Raw genomic sequence first — 27377 nt, forward strand, 5'->3', positions numbered from 1 at the left:
TGTGGATAGAAGTGCATAAACGCTGTGTTAAGGTTTGTAGCCTGTACTCCATTTTGTGTCTTTCCAAAACGCCATCTTTTTCTAGGCTCTAGGCCCTCTGTCCCTCTGCCGATATGTCCTCTCTCCCTCTCCCAGTGCTGCGCACAGTCAGCCGCCGCCACCTCCAACCTCTGTCAGCTCAGCGCAACTCCTGTTCTCACGGAAACAAAGTCTTTAATTGTTGCCATTAGCAAGTATCGAGCACTGACAAAATGTGCTCATCCTAGAAAATGGGACCAAGGCCTGTGGCAGCTCCCCATCCATCTCTGCTGACCGACTCCTGCCATCTCCACCCCCTTCCTGCCAAGCCACGATCCAATGACCACATGCCCCCAATTCCCTTTGAACGCATCTGGTCACCCGACCCTCCCCTGGACCACCTTCAAATCACCCACCATATACCTAATCCAGAGTGGTCATATATTCTGGTAATACTAACATCTATCCCCAATGTGTTTGAAATTGTGTGGCCCCAGAGATCACAAATCAAAGATTGCCCCTCCTGATAAGGCACCTGAAGGGCCGACCCCTAACACATGCCCCCATAAAAACACAGGTTGGAATGTACCTATTTCAAATAAACAGCCCCTTTTCCTGTGATAGTTTATGCCAGTCATTATTTCTTCCATGCCAAGCTCTGTTATTTAGCTTGGTCAGACAGCTCTACATCATCTCTGAGAACTTCGCCCGAACTTCACCCTGCAAGGATGAGCCCAGCTGACCACTTGTACTGTGACTGATGGAGAGACAGCAACCAATGGAACCCAGGCATCCCCTATGGAGCAGGGAGTAGTAAATGTGCCTAGCCAATCATGATTGTTAGACTGTCCCTTATGTATGACATCATCTATGATGATTAGTGCCTTTTTAATGTGCTGCCATGAGTTCTTTGCTTGCATTTATTTACTTATATAAATGTTGCTTCCTCTCCAATTACTCTACTGGTCTCATTCCCTAGCGGGGTGTGTACTTTATTCTGTCTATTGGGACACGTGCATGTCTTTATTTGGTGAACCCTTATGCCTGATAGTCCATGAGATACTTCCGTACCTGCGGCGAGATCCGAGGCTACCCTTGGAGGGCCATTACTACCTATGGTTGGCAGACGTTCTACAAAAGCGTATCCTCCTGAGTTGGGTCTGTGGGTCCCTGCTTTGCGAATACCCAACTGCTCGCCGGAGCTGGGCAGAGCCTGCCACGGGGAGGCCCCCTCAGGATACACCGCGAACGGAGGTTCTTGGAAGAAAACTGGCACGTGAGTACTAATTGCAAGGGAATAACAAATAAGGGCACATGGTTGGGAGGTTGAATTATAAGGGAAAAGGAACACGCACGGTTAGAGCGTGAGTGAGTGAGATGAGTATTTGAGCATTTGTATTTTCTTTGTGTGGTCATTTCTTTTAAATATGGAGAAATAAGTTGAAGAAGAGAGGAGATACAGGAACCTAGCTCTGAGAAGAGATAGAAGCCGGCGCTGGGTAGCACTGTCTTGACCAGTGTAAAGATTAAGGGCTAATTCATGGAATTTGTGCACCGAAAAACAGATTTGTGCGCCATTCTGCCCGCAAATCCCTGTTTAACAAATGGGGATTTGCGGCCAGAATGGCACACAAATCTCCGTTTTTCGGCGCACAAATTCCATGAATCAGCCCCTAAAAGAGAACAACGTAGGAGCCTCATATAAGGAGTAGGCTCGATAGTAAACAATAGTGGTTGTTTTTAGATTCTATCTTTTTTTAGTGATTGGTTTTGTGGACGAAGGCCCGGGAGGGGCATAGGTAGTGTGCATGGAGAGTATAGAGTATGTGAGAAGGGGGGTTAAGGGAGTGTTGGGTTAAGGATAAAAAAGGGTGAATTTTATGTCTCAATGTTTTGTATTGTTTAAATATTTGTTGTTTGTGTTTCATCAAAACATTATGTGGGTCATTGTGTTTATGTGTACCACAGATAGAGAATAATAAAGGGGGTGAAGTAAAAGATACACATACTTCTGTGTTACCCCCAGATTAAAACAAGTTAATAGGTGGGAGAAAAAGGAAAGGAAGTAGCTTGATTAAAAATGGGGATAGATACCCCATTGTCCCACATTTGTAAAAACCTCCCCTTATATCAAGAGAAGATTAAAAAGTATCATAACGAGTGGTTGGCGGAACTGAAAGGGGAGGGAGTGACTTGTGCCTGGGCAGAAGAGGGTTCCTTCGATAAGGGGATACTAGATCATGTTGCTACCGATTTAATGACTAAATATAAGGGGAAGAAACTCCAAATATCGAAGAGAGGTTTTAGACCTCTGGAAAATGTTTGAGAAAGCACCTGTCGTACAAAGTAAAAGCAAAGACGGAAGTCTGACCGGGGAGGGGGACGGTAAGGGGGAAGGGGGAAAAAGAGAATAAAGAGCCTAAAAAATTATACCCTCTACGTACGTGACCCGCAGAGGGTTACGCAGACCCAGTATTTGTCCCGGAGGGTGGTACGCCCATGACTCCAGCCACGACCCAACCCCCTCCTTATGCCGAACTAACAATACCTTCTGCCCCCACAGGCCCGACAAACAGATCTAGAGAGGGTACAAACATCTACTCAAGCTGAATTTGACCGCTTTCGAGCATTATGTGAAACACCTTTATCAGGGCCAGGGGAAGCGCAACCGCCGGTACCACCGCTGGGAGAAAGCCCACCCCATAAACAGAATACAAGTGGAAATCCAGGGATTTCCTCTTTAGGATAGACAGTACACCAATTAAAACGGTGCGAGTAGAAAGGGAGGGGGAAGCAGACAGTGTGAGTTATGATAATGTGGCTTCAGAGAGGGATGAAGAATGTTGGAGAGATTTGGATGAGGACGAAGGAGGGGCCGCAGGAGGGATACAACTACCGCAAGTACACTGAGCTACCCCACGGGTAGCAGAAGCAGCAGCATGGGAGGGGAGGCTAAGGAATATGCTTGGGAGGATGTCATGGAGCCTCATTACAAATCAGGCGGCCCGGAAATAACGGTAGCGGTAAACCCGTCGCCACCGTTGTTTCCGGACCGCCTGATCCCGACTCCATCTCATAATGCTGCCGGTGTTTCCATGATCCCCATTCCCATTGAGTCCCATAGGACTCAATGGGAATGGGGATTAACGCCATTCCGCCTCCGTGATTCCCGGGAAACCGGGGTTGTAATGCCCCGGTAATTCTGGGAATCACGGAGGCGGAATGGTAATACGAGTCCGGCAGTAACACCGCCTCAGTTACCGCCGGACTCGTAATGAGGCCCATTGTCTAAAATGAAAGCAGTGAAAGTAAGTAGAGAGAAAGTAAGGTCGAAATTACAGACGCCACTCGTTCATAAGGGAGCGGGAAGGTCCCATTACGTACCCTGGGCCCTAATGGACAAAAACAATCTCTCCCACCACTTTCTGGGGACGCAGGGAATTACCAGGTTACTCACCGTAGTGACCACCTTACTCCTAGTCCATAGTCCCCTTTCCTCCATACTTATGGGATATCTCTCCGTCCTGTGGGACGGGACCGGAGCACTTTGTAAAAAGCATCCAACATTTTTTTCAAAAAATGTGTCCCTCCTCTCTTTCCTGCGCGGGGCCCGGCACGCGGCCGTAACCCCGCCCACCTTGGCTCCGCCCCGCGCATCGCCCATCAGTCCTTTTCTATCGCAGGGTCAAAGAGCCATTAGCAATAACAGAGGAACCTTATTAGAGGGGACGGCGGGCGGGTGTATGGAGGAAAGGGGACTATGGAGAGGAGTAAGGTGGTCACTACGGTGAGTAACCTGGTAATACTCCTACGTCCCGTCCCCTTTCCTCAATACTTATGGGAGATTCCCAAGCACTCCTTACAGGAACTATGGGTGGATGGAAATACCCCTTACTGAAACAGGTTCTTCAGCAAAGCCTGGCCAAACTGAGCGTCAGCTCTAGAGCTCATATCGAGGCAGTAATGCTTACAGAAAGCAGATGGGGAGGCCCAAGTAGCCGCTTTAGCGATGGACTCCCAGGGAACATACTTCTGAAAAGCAACCGCGGCTGCCTTGCCCCGCACCAGGTGTGCATGGATACCTTTAGGAGGTTTCAGCTTTTGAACGGTGAAAGATTCTGTGATACAGGCGGCAATCCATCTGGAAATAGATGCCTTAGACGCCGGCCTGCCCTGAGGGTTACCGAAGGTCACAAAAAGTTGGGAAGAACTCCGAAGCTCGGAAGTCCTGTCCAGGTAGAACTTAAGAGCTCTTCGGACATCCAGGCAGTGTAGAACCCTTTCCGCCTCCGAGGCAGGGTTCGGAAAAAAGACCAGAAGGGAAATTGACTGATTCAGATGGAATTCGGTCACTACCTTTGGTAGGAAAGCTGGGTTCGTCCGACAGACTAACTTGTCCTTGTGAAAGACCAAGAAAGGATGCTCCACCGACAATGCCTGGAGCTCACTCACTCTCGTTGCTGACGTAACGGCGACCAGAAAGGACACTTTCCAGGACACGTACTTGAGGTCAACCGTAGTCATTGGCTCAAAGGGTTTATGGCACAGCGCCATCCGGACTACATTTAGGTCCCAAGGCAGGTGCGGACTACGAACCAGAGGGTAGATGCGCGTCAAGCCAGCAAAATGTCTCTTCACCACCGGGTTAGTTAAAGAATAAGAACACCGGTCTGTAGAGAGGTAAGCGGAAACCGCTGAGAGGTAAGTCCTGCAAGACAGAACATGAACCCCTGACTCTACTAGGGAGGATACGAAGGACAGTACCGTGTCAATCGTTGCCACCCTCGGGTCCAATTCTTTCTCCAAACACCAATGACAGAACCTGAGCCATTTACTCTTGTATTGGGACCTGGTCGAGGGTTTCCTGGATGCCTGGATAATGCGCATGTTATCCGCAGACAAACCCAAACAATCTAGAGACGTGAACTCAGGCACCATGCTGCCAAGTTGAGCGATTGTGGGGAGGGGTGCCACATCTGCTGTTCCCCTTGGTGAAGAAGATCGGGAGTTACTGGTAACCTGATCGGCAGACACACCGACAGGTGTTGAAGTTCTGAAAACCAAAACCTGGCCGGCCACCACGGAGCTATCAGTAGAAGAGAACAGTTGACAGAGTTCTTCAACTTCCAAATTGCTCGATGAACTAGGGGAAGAGGCGGGAAGGCGTAAGCTCTCATGTTGTCCCATGGAATCTCGAGAGCGTCCCCCAGAGAGGAGGCTCCCAGTCCCCCTCTGGAGGCGTACTGAGGAAGCTTCTCGTTTACCACCGCGGGGAAGAGGTCCACCTCCGGTGTGCCCCAACGCGAGAAAATCCATGAGAGGATCTCTGCCTTCAACTCCCACTCATAGCTGACCACTGTCCGCCGGCTCAGGGCATCCGCAGTGACATTCAGCTGACCCGGGATGTGCACTGCAAGCAGCCAGACCCCATGAAGCACGGCCCACTCCCAAATCTGGATGGACAGGTCCACAAGAGGGGGAGACTTCGTTCCCTCTTGCTTGTTTATGTAATACATAGATACCACATTGTCCATTCTTATGCGGACCACCTTGTTGACAATGAGCGGTCTGAACGCCTTGAGCGCCAGAAAGATCGCCAGAAGCTCCAAATGATTTATGTGCAGGAGCTTGTCCTGAGGCGACCAGAGGTCCGAGACCTGAAGAAGATCTAACGTTGCACCCCACCCCATAAGGGAGGAGTCTGTCGTGATCGTCACCATGGGGGCTGGGTCTTGAAACCCTGCGCCCACTGACAGGTTGCTGAGAGATGACCACCAGTCCAGGTCCACTCTCATGGAATCCGGAATCATTATCCGCTTGGAATCCGGGACCACAGCCTGACGCCAGGAACTCCGAAGAGCCATCTGGGTACGTCTCATTTTGAGACGAGCAAGAGGAAGAGCCAGTACACACGAGGCCATGAGGCCCAGAAGCCTCTGGAACCACCAGGCCGACATGCGCTCCGACTGCGCAAACATCTGACACGTGGCCAACAGATCTGCCATTCTGTCCCCAGTCAGATACACTCGGCAGTCGATCGTGTTCCAACGAAAACCCAGGAAAGTCAGGTCCTGTGAGACCGTCATGGAGGATTTCCGCCAGTTCACCGACAGCCCAAGATGGAACAGGAGCTGAAGGAGAGACTGGAGGTTGCCTACTGCTGCCAACGGACAAGGGCTGCGTAGGAGCCAGTCGTCCGAATAGGGATACACATGGATACCCTGGAGACGAAGATAGGCCGCAATCACCAACATCATCTTCGTGAATACACATGGCGCCGAACTGAGGCCAAACAGAAGCACCCGAAACTGGAAGTGCTCCTCTCCCAAAGAGAAGCAGAGGTATCTCCTGTGTGGATTCCAAATCAGGATATGCATGTACGCATCCTGAAGATCCACCACGCTGAGCCAATCGCCCATCTACAAAGAGGAGCGAATCTGGCCGGGCGTGATCATCTTGAATTTCTCTTGGGGTAGGAAAAGATTGAACTGCGAAAGGTCTAGGATGGTGTGCAGGCCAGCCTGGTTGGGTTTGGGCACCGTAAACAGCCGGGAGTAAAAACCCTCCCCTCGCTCCCCAAGGGGAACGGGTTCCACAGCTCTGAGGTCCAGAAGTTTCTGAACCTCGGCCTTGAGGGAGGGTGAGGGTGAGCCCGACGGCTGAAAAGGAGGGTTGAGGGGTGGGCTAGGGAGTAAAGGTAAGCGAAAGCCCGCTCGAGCGACTGACAAGACCCATCTGTCTTCTGTGATGGTCTGCCACGTCTCCCAATGAGACAAAATGCATCCTCCCACCGGGGTCTCGTGCGAGCGTGGAAAACCCGCATTTGGCAGGCTTATCGGTGGCGGTGCCACCTGAACCTGATGAGGAGGCTGAAGAGCGGGAGAAAAACTGCGTCCGCTGTTGTGTACAGCGGTTATTCCCCGCAGGAGTATCCACTCTGCGAGATTTGCGGTCGAGGAAGCCCCTAAAACCAGAGGAAGGTCGACTTTGCGACAACGCTCTTTGAGACTTGAAGGGAGCTTTAACCAGAACAGACAATGATTTAGCCGCCTGAGTGCTATCTTTGGTTTTGGTGAGCTCTACATCAGTAGAAGAGTGAAAAAGCTCCTTACCATCGAATGGAAGGTCCAGAACCTTGTCTTGCACTTTCTTCGAAAACTTAGTGGCATGCAGCCACGCTTGCCGCGAGGTATCAACCCCAAGCATCAGACCCCGAGCCGAGGTGTCTACGTGATGAGCCGCAGCCTCCAGGAGATCCTGGGCCAAGACCCTGGCATTGGAAAGGCCCCCTCTGAAATCTTCCAACTTCTCGACCGGAATGTGCTCCTCAAACTCCGACAGGCCTCTCCACATCCGCATGTTAGCTCCCGCCAAAATCAATTGTGCATTGGCCTGCCTGAGCTGTAACGCCGAATTGGCAAATATTTTCCTCCCTAGGGAGTCCAGGAGCTTGTCCTCCTTTCCCAAGACCTGAGTAGCCATCACGGAGGAGGATGCTGCAGGCCTGGATTGCAACGTAGCTGCAGCCACCACTGTGGAGGAGGGAGGCGGACAAGACGACAAGGCCACTTCTTCCGAAGAATGCAGCCTGTACCTCGGGTCAATCTTTTTATTGACAAAAAGTCCAGAGTGTGGCTTTTCCCAAATTCTTCGGACCTCGGCCAGAACGTCCTTCTGCAAGAACAGGCGGTACGCTCCAAAGGAGACAAGGTGAACGCCCCAGAAAGTACGCCCTCCTGCGGAGCGGCTGCCTCGGGCACCGGAACATCTAAGAAACTCATCATGTCCAGCACCCGGTCATGGAAAGCTCTGATAGAGCGGGGGAGGTCCTCGTTGTCCTGATCGCCTTGAGGGTCATCTGACAGGTCAGGATCCTGCTGAGCCGTGTTAGACACTGACTTGCCCACTGGGGACAACTGTGGCAAAGGCGGAAACGCAGGGGAAGGCACCATGGGCAAGGGAGGCTCCGGCGGGACCACCGGCGCAACGGGTGGAGCCAGAGGCGCAAGTGGACATATCTCCTTGAAAAGCCCTTTGAAATATTCCCTCATGGGGTCGGTGCGCATACGCGCTTGAAATTTACCGAAAAAGGCGTCCTCAGGAGATTGTTTCGGAACCTGAGGAGGCCTCTCATGAGGTAGACAAATCCAGGGACGTAACGGGGAAGGGTGCCACACCGGCCCCTCCACCGACGTATCCACATAAATCAAGGGAGCCGCCCCCGCGGGCAACAAAACATTGTGCGTTAGAGGCATTTGGGCGTTCCAATCATAAACCGGCCGGTAAGGATGCGCACAAGGGACCTTAGGTTCACCCGAAGGACCGAACCCTACACCAGGGGCCGATGGCGTAGTTGTAGGGGTAGTACCTAAAATGGCCGCCGTGGTCGTGGCGGGAACGGCCGCCATTTTGTCCTCATCTGAGGGGAACTGCGGGACGTGAGGAAGTGAGGCAGGGGTCCCCGTCGATGGGTCAGGGGTCTTAACTTTAGCCTTACCATAAGGAACCTCGGCAGAGCCGGTACTAGGAGGCCTGGAATGTTTCTGCGACATACCAACCGCCAACTGAGCCTTCGAAGGAAGGGCCTCGGCACTGCCGGTAAAATAAGAAACTTTCTTCTTTGCCTCCTCAACAGATCTGGTGTCACCACAAGAGCGGGAACGGTGCAACCGCTTTCACCGACAGGGCCTTGCCCGGTCCCTCAGAACTGTTGGTATCCTTAGCCTCTGTACGAGGGACCTCGGACCTAGGCCCGGTAGAAGTCTTGTCGGCACGGGCCTCGAACCCGTTCGATAACCTCAAGCCCAGCCAAGACCTCGGGGCGCACCCTGGTTTTGTTTTTGAGGGAAGCCGAAAGAGCGGCCTCAGAGCAAGCTGCGGAACCCCACGACTCAGTAGAACTGGGTCTACAAACAGCCCCCACCGGAGGGGCCTTGTAGCGTACTCCGGTGAACACAGGCCCCTTACAGAGACCCTCGGAGAAAACTCTGGTAGAATTATTAGGCCCGACAGGCACCTCAGGGCGAACCCCGGTAACAGAGCGATCAACGCCCCTCCCGGCCCGAGAGGAACCCGGAAAGGTATCCCCCGGCCGGGGTACTCTGAAAAGTAAAGAACCTACCGGGTGTTTTTTCTTCTCATCGATGAACGCCTGAAAATGCGAAGGAGGAGTTTGTCCGAACACCTCCTCCCACCGCTCCAACCGACGTTGAAGTGCCCAGACCGAAAGGGAGTCACAGTAAAAACAGGAGTCCCAACGGTGGTCTGGACCCAAACACTCTAAACAAAGAGGATGGGGATCCGCCCTCGCAAAGCGACGGTGACACGATGAACAGTCTGGAAAATCTAGTTTAAAAGACATCGACAGACTAGTAAACTAACACTAGCGAGAGCCAGAGAGGAAAACAGGGAAGAAAGTCTTCGAGTAGCAAGTGCGTCCGGCCCCGATCGTGCGGAGAAAAGGACTGGGGGTGATGCGCGGGCGGAGCCAAGGTGGGCGGGGTTACGGCCGCGTGCCGGGCCCCGCGCAGGAAAGAGAGGAGGGACAAATTAAAAAAAAAATATTTGGATGCTTTTTACAAAGTGCTCCGGTCCCGTCGCACAGGACGTAGAGATGTCCCATAAGTATGGAGGAAAGGGGACGGGACGCAGGAGTAATGGATTTATGAGTTTGAAAAGAATACAGCAGGGGTCCCACTAGCAAGTGGAGATGTTAAAAGTCTTTTGGTAACAGCAGTAGGTGATCAGGCAGACACAGTGTGGGTGAAGGTGGGGTTCCCGGGAGTGCATGACTGTGCGTCCTACAACAATGTACGAGCGCAGGTATGGGATGCATTGCGGGGAACCTTCCCTGATACCCCCGATTTACACTCAATGCAATTCACTAAGGGGGACGAGGAAGATGCTGCACAGTTTATTCTTCGGGTGCAGGAGATCTGGCGGGTGGAGAGAGGCAGAGCTCGGGACCAATCCACCTCCCTATTTTACTTCATTATCAAAAGAGGCCTCCCTAAGGAAGTATAGAAGGCGCTTGATAAAATAGCTGGGATAGAAGCCAAAGGATGGCCAGAAATACAAAGCATCATAGTACATCATTGCAGGAGGATCAAAGAAAGGGAAAATTGGCAGAGGAGGCGAAACTGGTAGAGAGCAAGTTAGTGAAGGTCGTGGCAGTTACAGCAACGCCAGCCCTAGAGCAGCCAGGAGAGGAAAGGGAAGTGTCTGTAGCGATACAAGCTAGGATGGCTGCAGTATGGGCAGACAATGGACAGGAACAGTGGGGCGGAGAGGAATGTTACACGGGACCCCAGTGGCAAGGAAGGCCGGCAGAGGAAGAGGTGGGTACAGAGGACTGCGGGAAGGAGGAGGAGGATATTGCGGACAAGGACAAAGGGGGGGTGCTCCGGGACAGTGCTGGTCATGCGTGAGGTGGGGACATTTTGCAAGGGAATGTCGGAGTAGGCCCATGGGGAATTACCAAAATAATTTGAGATATGAAAATGAACAACAGTATGGATACCCCCACCTGGGCAGCCCGTATGGTCTACCCATGGGGAATAATGAAAGTGAGGGGCAGCCGGAAAGCAGGCCCCCACCAGGGTATAGCATGTTCAGACATCCCCTGCACTATATGCAGAGCTGCCCAATGAAGCAAAACCAAATAACACACACGTATGTAAACAGATTCGCCACTTGTGCTAATGGCGCACCATCTCCTTTCTAGGGAACGTGTGCTCAGTGATAATCTCTTCACATGCCCCGAGACAGACACCCACCCCAACTAGGACAGCCCACAGAGAGCACTTGCGTATCCCGTACTATCACCTACCTTGTGACCAGATGAGGAACCGCTGGTGGGGGCAGAGATAGGAAACAAACAATTCATCTTTATGGTGGACTCTGGGGTGGAAAAATCATGTTTGCGTGAAGGCAATTTTCCGCTATCTGGCAAAAATCTTGAGACGCAAGGGGCAGTGGTCAGGGTTCCATACAACGAAGATTTGGATGTCAGAATAGGGATTTAATAATGCGAGCACCCCTATTGTATCCTGAAGAATCTCCCATAAACTTATTAGGTCGAGATCTCTCGAGTAAGTTGAATAGGTCCATCGCATTCACTGAGAGAGGCATAGTATGTTCCACCCAGGGGATGTGCACACTTCAGGCAATGTTATTGATACAGACATTAACAAATGAGGCAAGAGTCCGAGGAATACACAAAAATGCTGATATGTTCATTTATGGGATACAAGTATTGGCTCGAGCAGTACCCGAGATAACACGAAAAGAATGGAAAGTACCTTCAGATTTTGTTTTTCGCCCTGTAGCCACACCTGAAACACTGCCAGGAACATAGATTTCACTCGACTTAAAAGGGGTGCAAGTGTCATCAAAACGTGTTGTAGCAATTGGCCTGGACCCACATGGGTGCGAATGGAGGACAGTATTGTGTATCGATCCAAGCATTCCACTAAGAACATCGACAGATGAAAATCTGTTCACTGACAACGACACTGATGGGGAGATTATGCCGAAATGTGTATGCCTTGTGATAAAATCATTCAGAAAAGCGAAGTCGCAAACCCCCACATGGCCGCTGTCAGTGCACCGCCATCTTTTTGTGACGCAGACTTACAACACGTGCCGCCATATTAAGTGACCCCAGGGAAAATTAAACTGAAACCAGGTGCTGTCCTTCCAAGAGTAAAACAGTACCCCCTGTCCAGTGAAACAGAGTAAGGAATATGAACTACCATAAATGCATTACTACAACAGGGTATCATTGCCCCCTCTAGCTCCCCATTTAACACTGCGATTTATTCGATTAAAAAAGCAATGGGATGGGCGTGGCGTTTGATCCAGGATCTCCACCCCTTGATGATATTGTCCAAAAAGAGTGCCTTCTCATCCCTAACCCTGCATCCATTTTGTGCAGCATCCTGAAAGAAGCAACCCACTTTACTCTAGTGGACTTAAAAAATTCCTTTTTCTCAGTACCCCTCGATCCACAGTCAATATTTCATTGCATTCACCATAAGGGGGAGGAGGTACGAACACTGCAGATTGCCCCAAGGGTACTGTGAGAGTCCAAGCATATTCAATAGAATTCTACATGAAGACCTTGGCAACATTGAAGTACATAGCACTATAATACAGTATGTAGACAATCTCCTAGTATGTAGTGAAGGACAAGAAAGATGTAGAAAAGATGATATCCCTTTATTGACATTGTTGGCCCACAAAGGGTACAAAGTAGATAAAAGTAAACTACAGTTCTGTTTAACAGAAGTACTTTACTTGGGCCAGCTCATCTCAAAAGACGGCAAAAGGATAGTACCAGACAGAGCAGCAGCAGTACATGCCATGGGTACGCCTCATACTGTAAAAGACATGCAAATATTTCTTGGCATCTGCAACTATTGCCGTGCATGGATTTTGATTGATTGATTTATTGATTTATTAAGTGCCTTACACCAAAGCACTGTACAATTGAACAACATAATACATAAACGATGCAGCGTGCACAAGGCCACTGCTCAACGGCCTCAAGGAAGCACAAAAGGAAAAGGTTCCAATAAAGTGGACACCTGAAATGCTCACAGCTTTCACAACATTGAAAGAACTGATAAGCACTGCCCCCGTTCTGGCGACACCTGATTATGAGTGAGAAGAACAAGTTACTTCTTACCTTGTAACGTTCTTTCGATGGGATGTTCCTCCGACGTATTCCTTATCTTAGATATCTCTTTCCAGCTTTGCTGGCCTTGGAAATGTTTTCTCTCTAGAGAGCGCTGCGCGTCGACGTCCGCCGAGTCGATGTCCCTCGACAGCCGCCGTATCAACGTCAACGTCATTCTGCCTATAAAGGCCGCGCGCAGCGTCCGTTGCTCAGTTCCGTTTTGTAGCCCACAATAATTCTTTCTGGACTAGACTAATCACCCTGAAGGAGCGTAACCTGCAACATCAAGGGAAGTAGTACTGCGGGGATGGATGGGAGGGTCGATGAGGAATACGTCGGAGGAACATCCCATCGAAAGAAAGTTACAAGGTAAGAAGTAACTTGTTCTTCGATGGGATTGTGTCCTCCGACGTATTCCTTATCTTAGATAGGCTCCCATAGCAGTATTCTGTTATTGGAGGTGGGAGTACTGACTTCATGTTTCCTCTTATTGATGAATAGAGTGCAATACTGCCCTTCCAAACCTAGTTTCCTGACTGGAGGAGGAATCCAAGTTGTAAAACTGTGTAAAGGTATGGACAGACGACCACGTGACAGCCGCACATATGTCTCTAACAGGCACTTCTCTTTTGCGGGCCGATGAAGCTGCGATACCACTGGTCGAATGAGCCCTAAGATTTTGAGGGGGCTCTTTTCCTGCCAGTTTATAACATTCCAAAATGGCTAAAATGATCCATCTGGAAATGGTCTGCTTAGTTATCGGTAGCCCCAGCTTGTGACCTGCGTAGCCTACAAACAGCTGGTCTGCTTGTCTTATCCTAGCCAGTCTGCTAATGTAAAAACTTAAAGCCCTTCTTGGGTCCAGCCTGTGTAACCTCTCTTCCTCTTTCCCCGGATGGGGAGGAGGATAGAAAGATGGAAGGGTAATCTTCTGTGTGATATGAAATTCAGAAACCACCTTTGGGAGGAAATTAGGCTTCACTTGCAGAACAACTTTGTCTTTGTGAAAGATTGTATGAGGGGGTTTACAAGAAAGAGCTTGTAACTCGCTCACCCTTCTAGCAGATGTACTAATTTCTAGCAGCTACTAATAAAACAGTTTTAAGGGTAAGAAATCTTAACGAACAAGAGTGGAGTGGTTCGAAAGGTGTGCCCATCAGGAAAGTTAGGACTAAATTTAAATCCCATAGGGGAACCTGGAATGGTCTTGGGGATAAACGTTAGTTAACCCCTTTAGAAACTGTATTACCAAGGGTAACTTGAAATAGGATGGTTCTTCCGCAGTGCGCTTAATGATGGATAGCGCTGCGAGATAGCACTTGATGGTGCCAACTTGAAGGCCTGAATTAGCTAAATAAAGTAGGAAGGAGAAAACCATTGGTGTACCACATGAAAAGGGATCGATATTCTTTTTCCTACACCAGCTGCAAAATCTGTTCCAACGGTAGCGGTTTAAAGATTTTGTTGCTGGCCTTCTTGCCGAAAGCAACACCTCCATAACGTCATCAGGGAGGTCCCAATCCTTGTACCTCAGCCTTTCAGAAGCCAAGGGTGAAGGTTGAGGGTTTTGATGTCTGGATGGAGAACCTGTCCTCCTTTCGGTGAGAGCAGATTCTCTCTGAGTGGAAGTCGAATTGGAGGGCAGATGGACAAGTCTAGAAGGTCCGGGTACCACGTTCTCCTGGCCCAATCCGGGACAATTAGGATCATGGTTTTCCAGAATCTTCTCAACCTGCTGATCATTTGAGGAATGACAGGGACTGGTGGAAACGCGTACAGGAGTGGAAACTACCAGTCCACTATGAACGCGTCTCCCAGAGCTTCTCTCGGGGGAAATTCCCTTGAACAGAACAGATCGCACTTCCTGTTGACACTGGTGGCGAACAGATCCACCTGAGGGGTTCCCCAAAGGGCGAAGATCTCTTGAAGGACTTCCTGAGCTAGTTCCCACTCGTGGGAGACTGTGCTCTGCCTGCTCAGAGCGTCCGCTGTCAAGTTCTTCTCTCCGGCTAGGTGAACTTCCAATAGAGAGATTCCTTCTTGGATTGCCCAAAACCAGAGCTGCATCGCCTCTCTGCACAGAGGTAGTGATCCTACGCCTCCTCTTTTGTTGAGGTAATGCATGGCCACTGAGTTGTCCGTCATTATCAGGACATTCTTTCCTTGTACAGATGGCAGAAAAGCCTTCAGCGCAAGTCTGATGGCCCTCAGCTCTAACAGGTTGATATGTAGTCTGGACTCCGATGGAGACCAATGACCGCTGATGGTCAAGTCGTTGGCGTGGGCTCCCCACCCCGTGAGTGAGGCATCCGTGACTACTGTTATCTCTGGCCAGGGTTGCCAAAACTGCTCTCCTTTCAGAATGTTCTCCTGACAGGCCCACCACTGAAGGTCTCGAGCCACCCTGTCGGGAACCTGAAGAAGATCTGTCATTCTCCCTGAGAATTGTGACCACTGAGTTCTCAGTGCCCACTGGAGAGATCTCATTCTCAGACAAGCCTCTGGCACTAGGAAAATGCAGGATGCCATGAGGCCTAGCAACCTCAAAAAGTCGAAGGCTGGAAGACGTTCGGCATTTTGAAACTTGGTGACCATCTGTAGAATATCTTGAGCCCTCACCTCTGGTGGCAAGGCTTTTCCCAGGGAAGTGTCCAGGATCGCTCCGATGAACTGGAGTCTCTGCGATGGTATCATTTGTGACTTCTTTAAATTGAGGGAGAAGCCCAGTCTGTGAAGGGAGTGGCAAACATGATCTAGCTGGATCTGAGCTTGTTCCGAAGATACAGCTCTGATCAACCAATCATCCAGGTAGGGGTAGACGTGAATCCCTTCCCTCCTTAGACTTGCAGCCACTACCAACATTAACTTGGTGAAGACCCTCGGGGCGGAGGTCAGCCCAAATGGCACCACTCGAAATTGATAATGAGAGTTGTCAATTGCGAACCTCAGGTATTTCCTGTGTTTGAGATGGATTGGCACATGGAAATAAGCGTCCTGAAGGTCCAGAGATACCAACCAGTCCTGGAACTGAAGGCCCTGAAGGATCTGAGAAAGAATTTGTCTTTCCTGAGGAATTTGTTCAATTCTCGCAAGTCCAAGATGGGTCTCAGTCCTCCGTCTTTCTTTGGTATGAGAAAGTAAGGGGAGTACCAGCCCTTGTTCCTCTCCGCTACAGGTACCGGTTCTATGGCCCCTTTCTCTAGCAGGTCTAAAATTTCCTGCAAGAGGAGCGGATCTGGAGCTTTTTGAGAGCTGATCCCTGGTGGATGACTCTGAGGTATGCGTAGGAGAGGCAGGCAGTAACCTTGTGCAACTGTCTCCAATGCCCAAGCATCTGACGTGATAGCCTGCTATTCCGCCAGATGTTGAGTTAACCTGCCTCCTACCGGTGTCTTGTGAGGAAAGTCCTCAGAGTGGTTTTGGGGCGGCTGATGCAGATGCCGATGGTAAAGAGGCACCTGCTGTTGCTGCGGCTTTTGAATATCTACCCCGTCCACCTCGGGTAGTTCTTCTTTGTCCCCTTTGAGCCAGTCGTCCTCTACCTCTTCCGAATGCGGAGTAGAAGCGAAAGGACTTGCCTCTCGCAGAGGTTCCTGTGGGACGAAAAGGTGTCTGACGGATTGCAGCGCCTAGGGATTTTGCTGCTGCCTTTGATGTTTGCAGTTTTTCTAAACTGTCATCCGCCTTTTTCCCAAACAAAGAAGAGCCATCAAATGGCATGTTCAAGAGCCTGGCTTGCACATCTGGGGCAAAACCAGACTTTCTCAACCTAGCAAATCTCCTGGTTGTTGTACTTTCCGCCATTGCTCTGCTGATACGGTCAGCCAGTCATGCCCGTCTGGAGGGATTCGCATACAGCGTCTTTACCGTCCTTTATGATATTTAGGAACGCCTCCCTTTCTTCTCCCTCTGGGATGCAGTCAGCCGCTGTAGAAGCACACTCCCAAAGTGTATGGCTGAATCTAGCAAGGGTGCAAGTAGCATTAATAGATTTTAACGCCATGCTACATGCCGAAAAGACTTTCTTATATCGTCCCTGTCCTGTGGGACGGCGGTAGGGTAAGCAGTCTTGATGTCAGTAGAAGATGCTGCCTGTACCACCAGACTTTCTGGGGATGGGTGTTTGGACAAAAACTCTGGGTCTGAAGATACCCTGTATTTAGTAGACAGTTTTTTTATTTACTGCCGGGACGACATCTGGGGTTTCCCAGTTCGTCATGATTTTTCTTTGAAGAGCTTCATGAAAAGGTACTACAGGATCCTCCTGTGGACCTTTATCAAGAATATCCGTGAGGTCATCCTGTTGGAAAGCCTGTGAAGGTGCTGACCACCCCATAAATTCTGTGATCCTGGCCATTAAGGCTCTATAAGGGGTTTCAGCATGCTCCCCCGGGTCTGGCCTAGCGAACTCCACCTCTGGGGAAGTGTCTAAACCACTTGCCTCATGTAAGGAATCATGGAGTTCCTTTAATCTGCGTTCCTCTGAGGATAACTCCTCTTGAACTGGGGTTGCAGATCACTGCAACTCAAATGTCTCTTCTTGGTCAGACAGTTCTCCCTCTTCCATAATTGAGGACATTGTTCTCAATTGGTCTGAACTCACAAAGGGTGTGAAACCCATCTCCAAGGCAGAGGGTGCCAAACTTGTTGTAATCGGCCTCGAAAACGTCGATGTCGTCAACGCCGACGTCGAAGGCTTCGAACGTGGCGTCGAAAACAAAGGTGGAGGCCTCGAGGTCCTCGATAGAATCGGAATTCTGCTTGAGGATGTCGACAATCTCGACGACATCGTCATCGAAGACCTGGGAATAGCCACTGGGTGCGCCGCAACCGTGACTTTCCTTGGCGTCGACGCCGGTGTTGAGGATGGCGTCGAGTCGACAGACCCGTGTGTCGAAGGTCCCTTCGACAACGGCGTCAAAGACACCGACCTCGGCGTCGACGGCGTCAACGGAACCCTCGAAGAAGGATTCGAGGTCTTTGCTTTACTCGAGGGTTCGTGACGCGCTCGAGAAGCTTCCTTCGCCGGGTGCTGCGACTCGCGGCGTTTTGGACCTTCGGGTCTGTCGACCAGAGCATCGCTCTCGGCAGTCTTCGAGGGGGTCGAGGCCGCTTTCTCAAAGACGCTCATCATATTTTTTCGGAATTCCTCCCATTCAGCCCGGGAACTATGTTTCGTGGGGCAAGGGATTCTCTTAAGTGAAACAGAGGAAGAGGAGGACGAAGAAGGGGATCTTCGGCGTCTCCTTTTCGAGTGCTTCGATCTCGAGGAGTGATGGGACCCGCTTCGAGACCTGGAGCGCGAATGGTGACGAGGAGACGAATGTCTCGACTTCGTCGAGGAAGAAGAAGCTTTAGAAGTCTTACCTTTTTCCAGCTTCCCCCTACGCTCCTTCAGGGCCTTAGCTGTCATGGACATACAGTCCTCGCACTCCGAACAATGGTGTTCAGCTCCCAAACACCACAGACAGACCCTGTGAGAGTCCGTCAGCGACATCTTTTTTCCACAGTCTCTGCATTTTTTAAAGCCGGACCGAGGGATCGTCGGTTCAGACGAGGAAGCCATTGAGTATGGATCGGATATCTTGAGGAAAATGGAATAATTCTCTACGAAACTGAGCAACGATATTCCGAGGCACTGAGTAAGCGCGGAAAATCAGAACTGAGCAACGGACGCTGCGCGCGGCCTTTATAGGCAGGATCACGTCGACACGGCGGCTGTCGAGGGACATTGACTCGGCGGACGTCGACGCGCAGCGCCCTCTAGAGAGAAAACATTTCCGAGGCCAGCAAAGCTGGAAAGAGATATCTAAGATAAGGAATATGTCGGAGGACACAATCCCTTCGAATTGTACTTATTTTCGCACTCCAATGGGATACTCATGACCGCAGTACTAACACAAAAAACATTGTTAGGACACAAACCCCTAGCATACTACAGCAGTACAATCGATTCAGTAATGCAAGGATATTTTGCATGCAAATCTCTCACAGAAGATGCGTTTGCATTAGAGAAAAGTGCAATGATTGTGATGGGCTGCTCCATCACATTGTACGTTGAGCACTCCGTTTGCCATTCTTGAACGATCAAAATCCACACTCTCAAAGAGCATCGGCATATGAGATTATTATCTCCAGCCCAAATGTCCACATGTTACGTTGTAAGACAGTAAACCCTGAAACATTTATCACAGAGCCCTGCACAGTACAAGATATGCAGGAACATGACTGCACCACATACGAGGGGGAAGGGGACGGCATCCCTAAGGCAAGAGAAAATGGGTTTTGTACGATCGGATCGAAAAAAAAAGGTCCAACCGTACAAAATGACCGCAAAATGCTACCATCAAAGGTTCGAACACCAAAAGTTCGAACCTTTGGTGGTAGCATTGTAGGTAAAAAAAAAAAGAAAAAGACCGCGGGGGTGTCCTCCGCAACACCCCGCTCACTATACTGTGTGGCATAGTGAGCGGGGTGTTGCGGGGGCCACCTCTGCAGCACACCTGTATAAAAAAAATGTTAAAAAAATAAACGGGGGCTGCAGGGGTGTCCCCCGCAAAACCCTGCTCACTATACTTTATAGTATAGTGAGCGGGGGGTTGCGGGAGACACCCCTGCAGCACCCGTATTATGTGAGTGTGTTCGCATGAGAAAAGTGCAAACATTTGGTAGTTCGCACCTTTCTCATGCGAACATTCCTGCCGCAGCAAAATCAGCCACGGTCGATCACTTAGAATCGAGAAAATGCACTGGAGGAGGGTGAAATATATTTTGTGGACGGGTCAGCATCAACATGCCCAGAGACAGTTGAAAAACATGTTGGGCTGCAGTAGTACGATTGGAGGAAGGAGAATATGAAATACTTGTACAACAACGTTTACCAATGCACTACTCCGCCCAAGCAGCAGAGCCAATTGCCCTGATAGAAGCACTACACGCAGCAAAGGGATGCACAGTAACAATATTTTCAGACTCAGCATATGTAACCACCACGTTACATGCTGGTCTATCCCGTTAGAGGAGAAGGGGGTTCAGGAGAGCATATGGGTCCCCGGTACAACATGCAGCATTGCTTAATAAATTGATTAAAGTGCTAGCAGAGCCATCAGTAGTAACATTGGTGAAGCGCCAAGCACACACAAATAACAATGACGAAATATCACAGCAGCATATTTTCAAAAACAATAAAACGACAGAATGGGTCTTAAATGAGAAAGTACAAGAACAAACAGAGGAAGGATACAATGCTTCACCGATAGCAAAAATAATGGAGATCCAAAAAAAGGGCACTGCCACAAGAACAAGAATTATGGACAAAAAGAGGGTGCACCCAATCGCATACTGATCTCCTATGGCGACAAGGTAGCATGGAAAAAGTAGTAATGCCTGTAGAATTATTAATAATAGCATTTCAACAATTGCATTTCCCTGCCCACACTTCTAAACAGCACATCGCTGCGGAGATCCAGGAAGATTGGTTTGTACCAAACCTCCAGGAATATCTCACTAAAATGTCCATTGAATGTACAACATGGCACACTTTTAATTCAGGGATGGCGCTCAGAACAATACGTGGAACATTGCCACGCCCATTAGATCAGTTTTGTGAGCTGCATTTTGATTATGCAGACATGGGAGAAAGGTGTAATGGAGCGAGATACTGGATTGTGGTGGGCTGCCCCTTTTCACACTGGGTGGAAGCAGGACCATGTGTCCACACAGACGCGAAATGCGCAGCAAAGTTCCTGGTGAGGGAAGTGTTCCTGTGTTGGGGAATATGTGATGTCATAAGATCCGACAACGGAACACATTTTGTAAACAATCTTTTCAAAGAAGTGACAGCATTATTAGGAATAAAACACAAAATATGCTCAATTGATCACCTGCAAGCTAACAGGGTGGTAGAAAAACATCAACTGCCTACTTAAAAGCAGATTGTCAAAACTATGTCACACATTGAAGAACTGGGTCTATTGTTTGCCTTTGGCCCTCTTCCAGCTGCGCACACAGCTCAGTAAAGACCACCACCTGCCCCCCCCCCATAACATTGTGATGGGTAGGAGAATGCAAACTCCACTGCCAGCAGTGAGAAGGATGTCGGATGCACATCAAACAGCAACAGTTCTAGGAGAGGAATTCAAAGAACACCTCACTCAATTAATCCGGGCAGTGTGATGCATTGCCAAACAAATAGCACCGCCTTTCACAAGAGAAAACGAAACAGATACAACAACTGCAACTCCAGATGGCCCCACAAAACCACTCTTGCCCGGTGAACTAGTGTATGTTTGCAGTTTTGTCCGGCGATGGAACTCACCAAGGCTCCATGGACCATATGAAGTGGTCTACTGTACTACCTTAGCAGTAAAAGTGAAAGGGCTTAAATATTGGGTGCACATGTCAGATGTAAGGAAGGCCCATGACAGCGTAGCAGTAGCAACACTACAGGAAATGAAATATGTGGCAGTGCAGCAAAGTTTTGAAATGACCAAACAGCAGTATAAGAAGGAACATTTAAAGTATGTATATAAAGAAGAGTAGTATATGTACAACAGAAATACAATATGATGTGAAAATGTTCTCTTGCCTCTTGGTGTGCTCTTGGTTTGCATGTTTTTTAATTTTTTGTCAGTTCAATTAACCGGACTCGTTTTTGTTTTTCGTTTTTGCAGGTGCTACAATGTTGGAACCGACACCTTTAACTAATGGAATACCTCAGATAGATAGTAATAGAAGTAGAATAAGTGCAATAAGAGCCTACAGTTATGACTCTGGGCTCTATTTTGGAGCAATAACGTTTAGTATTGTGATGTTAGGATTAATGATCTTTTGGGAAGTGCCTTTTATTATGAGAGATAAAAGCCAAGGGGGTGAGGGGGGAACTAATTCGAGAAGAGCGACACATGTTATGGGACGGAATAGAATGAATGTGGAATAATACAATGTTCCCCCCATGCTTATAGAAATACAACAGACAGTAACGTGTTTAATGACGGTATGAATGTATTTTTTGAATATGATGCCTTAGAACAACCAGTCATGTTATCACAGCTTAACTCCCACCCGAACAGTGTAATTACCTCATGGCTGGCCCAAATGTATGATATGTTCTGTACAGCTACTCCTCATGACCTGTTAAATACTCCTTACTGGCAACAAACAACTGATCCTAGTGGACTAATAAAATCTGAATTATTCCCCTTGTACCGTCCCTTGTCGTTCAATGCACAAAAAACATTGTGTACTTCAAACTAATTGTGCAAAAGATCTTTAGGTTGGAAAAATACCCGGAAACAAAATAGGAGAAACAAATTGCAAACAAAGCAATATAAATATGATGCATACAATGGGTTGGGTCTGGATAAAATGGAAGACACTCGCCATCCAGGACAATCAAATAAATGGTACTCAATGGTACTCTGACATCAGTGCCAATGGGCGACAGGCAACACACTGTAGTTGTTACGTTTGCTCCCTGATTTATTTTCAAATTTGTTTATTGGCATTTTTCAATAATATCAAACAAGTTGTGTACAATGGAGCCAATCTCAAATAGTTATAAACATATGTTTAACTTAACGTCAAAAAATTACAAATACAAAAACAAAACAACCTTAACTGTCTCCATATTCTGTCCGTTTCATATATCGTTAACTGTTTCAGGGGGAGGGTGGAAGCGAAGGGGAACCATCCGGCAACTACAATAGGGGAAAGGCTTCCGCAAGGTCTCTGTCCTCCGCCGTACTTCCGCTGCTGCTGGCTTTATGACAGGTCTCAGATGGGCCTGGATTAAGTTCCGATTCAGGGGGGTTTATCATCCGAGGGGTGGAACATGTTTCTGGTGAGTTCCTTCCATGCCTCGAGTGACATACTAGAGTCATCCGTGGATCTGGCCACACAGTCCTCCCATGCCACGGTCTCGGCCAGCACCCACCGTTCAGTCTCTTTGTGCCATAGTTTGAACTGAGGGCCCATGGGTTTCTTCCAGGCCATTGCTATAGTTCTTTTGGCCAGTATGCACGATATGTCCATGAGCCTTGTTGCATGCTTGAGCTTGGCTGGTCTGGGGTATGTTCCTAAGAGGCATTCGCCGGGAGTCCAATTATATTTACTCAGGCCTGCTTTTTTGCATGTTTGTTGGACCCTGTCCCACAGAGCCCTTGTCCTGGGGCATTCCCATAACATGTGGATCAGATTCGCTCTTTCCCCCTTGGACCAGTTGCAGGTCGGTTGTGCCTGGGGATTGAAGGTGGCTATGCGGCACGGGGTCAGGTAAGTTCTGTGTAGTATGTTCAACTGAATCTGCCTAAATCTATGGTTTCTGGACACCGTTTTGGGGAATGTGAGAGCTCTGTTCCACTCCCCTTCAGTCATTTCCCGGGCCTATATCCTCCTCCCATTTGCATTTCATTTCCATGCTCCAAGGATTTGGCATGTCGATCAGGTGGCCATATATTTGCGAAACGGGTTTATCGCCCTCTCCCAAGTTGTACATCAAGGTGAGGAGTGGGTCTGTGTCTGGTTCCATCGGCGACGAGTCCCATTTGCGTCGGGCCACAGCACGAGTTCTTTGGTACCACAGAAACTGGCCGGTATGTATGTCTTCCGTCTCCTGCAGCGAGGTGAACTCCCTGAAAGTGCCTTCATCATACAGATCTCCCCAGGTGTAGACCCCTTCCCTCTCCCAGAGCCTGATATGTTTCAAATCCGAAAGTGTTGTGCATAGGTCTGCAATCAGGGGGACTTCTGGGGTATAGGAGTTCCGTGAGTTAGTGAGCATTTTCGCCCTGTGCCAAATTTTCCTTCCCAGGTCAGCCAAAAAGGGTAGAGTTCCCAGCAGTTTGGACGGTGCCTAGACCAGGTTCTTTCAGATGGAATTGGGGCAGCATGGCCTGTAGCAATGGGGTTTCAGATGTGGGTTCATCATCTAGCCATTTGGTCACAAAACTAAGCTGTATGCTATGTAATATTTTTCTAGGTTTGGAAGTTCAATACCGCCTTGGCTATATGGTAGGGTTAGCAATTGCAACGCTATTCTATGCCTGCCTTCCCCCATAGGAACTCTCGCAGTCGGAAGAAGGGCTTGTGTATATAGTAGTGTACATTTTGAAATCCATAAAGGAAACGCGGGAGAACGATCATTTTAGTTATCGAAGCCCTGCCCATCATCGAGAGGGGGAGTTTCGCCCAGAACGCCAGTGATTTGCGCAGGGCGGGGAGTGCTGCCTTTGTGTTTCGTTCGTGCATTAGCTCGGGGGTATACATAATGTGTACTCCAAGGTAGCGGAATAACGTATTCTGCCACTGGATCACAACTTCAGGGAGTGCTTCTAAACTCTCTGTTTTCAGGGCCGCTAGGGGGAACATACAAGACTTTGACCTGCTAAAACTTATCCCAGAGACCTTGGAATAATTGTCCAGCACTTGTAACATGGTTGGTACGTTGAGGTGTGGGTCCCTGACGTATATGAGAGCGTCATCCGCGTAGAGCGAGATGATGTGATCCACGTCTCCCAGCCTAATGCCTGCATCGAAGAATTGTTTTCTAAAGTAAACAGCTATGGGTTCTAGTCCCAGTATGTAAAGCATTGGGGATAGTGGACAACCCTGTCTAGTCCCCCTGTATATATCCCAGGCCTCCGACACATACTTCCCAGATTTCACCCTTGCCTTAGGTTTAGCATACAAGATGTTAATCCACCTGATGAACCCGGGACCAAAACCAAACCCCCTAAGCACTGCCACAAGCCATTCCCAGTAAATGGAGTCAAACGCTTTGACTGCGTCTAGGGACAGCAGCGCGTATGAGTCCTTGTCTTTATCGGTTTGCGCTATAATGTGCTGCAGCCTGCGTAGGTTCATGGACGTATTTCGCCCGGCATGAAGCTGCACTGATCTGGGTGAACTGTGGCCCTCATTCTGACTCAGGCGTTAAGGGGTTTACGGCGCCGTAAACGGCGCCGACCCTCAACGCCTGATTACAAGGTTCCCTTTGCGGGATGGCTTTTAACGGCTGCTTTTTTGCAGCCGTTAAAATCCATGCCGCAAAGGGACCTTGGCGATAATTACGGCACCGTAATTTACGGTGCCGTAATTATCGCCTTTCCCCATTCCCATTATGCCCTATGGGGCGAAAATGGGAATGGGGAAGGGTAAAATGGGAAATGGTGATTTACCGCCCCACTCACCTTGGAATGGGGCGGTAAATCCACCAACCACCATGGCGTAAACATAGTTTACGCCATGGTGGTAAGGGTACGACCCAGGCGGTAACTTACCGCCTGGGTCGTAATGAGGGCCTATGTCTCCTATTATTCTAGACAGCCGCTTCGCTAAGATCGTAGTCAGGATTTTAACGTCATAATTTAACATTGCAATCGGGCGATATGAGTCACATTGGTCTGCCGGTTTATTTGGCTTGAGGATCGGGATCACAAGCGTCTTCCTCATACTTTCGGGTAGTATCCCTTCTTCGTATGCCTCCTGGTATACTGCGTGTAATAGGGGGGTCAGGGAGGACTCATACGTTTTAAAAAACTCCGTGGGCAACCCATCTGTTCCCGGTGCTTTGCCTGTGGCCAGGGATCTGATTGCATCGGTAATGTCTTCGGGCGTGATTTCTGCTTCTAGGGAGTCAGCTTGCTCAGGGGACAACCTGGGGAGCCCCATCTCTTCTAGTGTTTCTACCAACCCTTCATGGGGGACCTGCTCCTCATGTGAATACAGGTGGGTGTAAAAGCGAGTGAAAGTGTCATTTATGCCCTGCTGTGTGCAGTGTGTGTTTCCATCCTCATCTTGTAGTGAGGTGGTGGGGTGTTTGGGGTGCTCTTTACGGCAGGGCCAGGCAAGTAGTCTGCCCGGTCTGTCGGCCTCAACGTGTGCTCTATTTGTTCTGGCAGTATAGTCGAACCTTTCCAGCCTGTTCCACGCAGTTATGTTCCACTCTCTAAGTTTCAGAAAGCTCCTCTTCCCTCTGTTGGGTGTCTACGGGGGTAGCCTCAAGTCGCTCAATCTGCTGTTCCAATAGGTCTGGTTCTTTCCTGAGCTGCTTCTTGATACCTCCCGCCTTTGCAATTACTTCTCCCCTGGTTACCACCTTTAGAGCCTCCCACACTGTGCTATTGTAAGCTACACTACCGGTGTTAACCTCTAGGTATTGCATCAATAGAATCGCGTAATTCTTCTCGGAAAGCTGGGTCCCTCAAGGCGTCTGTGGACATTTTCCACATGGGAATGGGGGGTCTGGGCCCTCTGTGGTTCCATGTTATCAGAAGCGGGGAGTGATCAGAGATAGTCTTCCCCATGTATTGTGCTCCCTCCACCTGGGGTAAGTGTTCCCTGTCTATGAATATGTAATCTAGTCTTGTGTGTAACTTATGTGGGGATAAGTAAAATGAGTATTCGCGGGCTTCAGGATGTTTTTCCCGCCACACATCCGTCATTTCCAGCCTCCCCAAAATGGCGGATAGTGCTGTCGTAGCGGTCGATGGGCCTCCTAGCTGTGGTGTGGATCTGTCCAGCCGTGGGTCATGTACACAATTAAACCCCCCCCCCGCCCCAAATAAAGAGTTTGTTCCTGTACTGTGTAACTCTAGGGTACAGTGAGTTCAGGTAGGACGGTATGTTATTGTTAGGGAGATAGGAGTTCATGATGCATACTGCTTCTTGTTCAATGAATCCCCAAATTACGACGAACCTACCTTCCGGGTCTATCTCAGTTTTGTCCACCCGGAATGGGAGCTGCAGGTGAAACCAGGTGTAGACCCCTCTTGCGTATTTAGAATAAGTGGTACCAAACCCCTGTCCTCCCCAATGTGTTTGTAGCTTGGCCACCGAGTCCGCCGTGCAGTGGGTCTCCTGTAGTAATGCTATCATTACCCCTTTTCTGTGCAGGTAGGTTTTAATCCTGTTCCTTCGGAGAGAAGTCCTTAGGCCCCTTGCATTCCATGTCATTATTTTTATGGTGGTCGCAGCCATAGGGGTTTAGTAACAGATCTGTTGTCCCCTCCTTTCCCCGCCTCTGCCGCCCCCGGGCCTGGACCTGTTAACCAGGGGTCGGTCTGTGTTGGGGTTGGGGCGCGAGCCTATATCGTTTCCTCCCTCCCTTCCCCCCTCCCTCTCAGTGTCAATTGGAGGCTTATTAACATTAACAATCCTCATTCTAGTGAATAAGGGCAACAAACCTTTCAACTCAAAACTGCCCCCAGCAGTTGCCTCAAACTTGCAGCGCTCGGGGGCACCCGATCCTTCCAGGCCTTTCCGGGCCTCCACGTGTTGCAGGGGGGTGCGTCGGCTTCTTTGTTATTCGCATGGGTCAGTGTGCTCCTGCCCGTCATGGCGTACGTAGAGTTGTAGATCTCAAGCGGTCCGGTATTCATTCGGCAGTTTTGCAAACCTTCATTTTCCTGTCGTTTGGTGCTTTCAATGGCCTGTGACTTCATGCGCAGTGCTTTCCTTATCAGGAAGGTTGTTGTCCTCAAGCCACATATTTGCTGCTGCCGGGGTCTCAAGAAAGATAGCTTTCCCCTTGTATAGTACCTTAAGGCGGGACAAGTACAGTAGCATGTACTTGAAGTTTAGCTTGCGCAACCTAGCTTTCACCGGTACAAATGAGTTCCGTGCCCGCTGCACCGCGGGGGTATAGTCTGGTTAAATGACTATTTTGGCGCCATGTTTCTCG

General features: G+C 49.4%; 1 protein-coding gene across 3 annotated transcripts in view; it reads right to left on the reverse strand.

The window, feature by feature from the left end:
* The window catches only part of CEP162 (centrosomal protein 162), a 2248134-nt gene that overhangs the window by 1750586 nt on the left and 470171 nt on the right, over positions 1–27377 (reverse strand). The window lies entirely within an intron of this gene.

This window comes from Ambystoma mexicanum, chromosome 4p (genome assembly GCF_040938575.1).
Source record: "Ambystoma mexicanum isolate Mex_15411 chromosome 4p, UKY_AmexF1_1, whole genome shotgun sequence".
Classification (NCBI taxonomy): Eukaryota; Metazoa; Chordata; class Amphibia; order Caudata; family Ambystomatidae; genus Ambystoma; species Ambystoma mexicanum.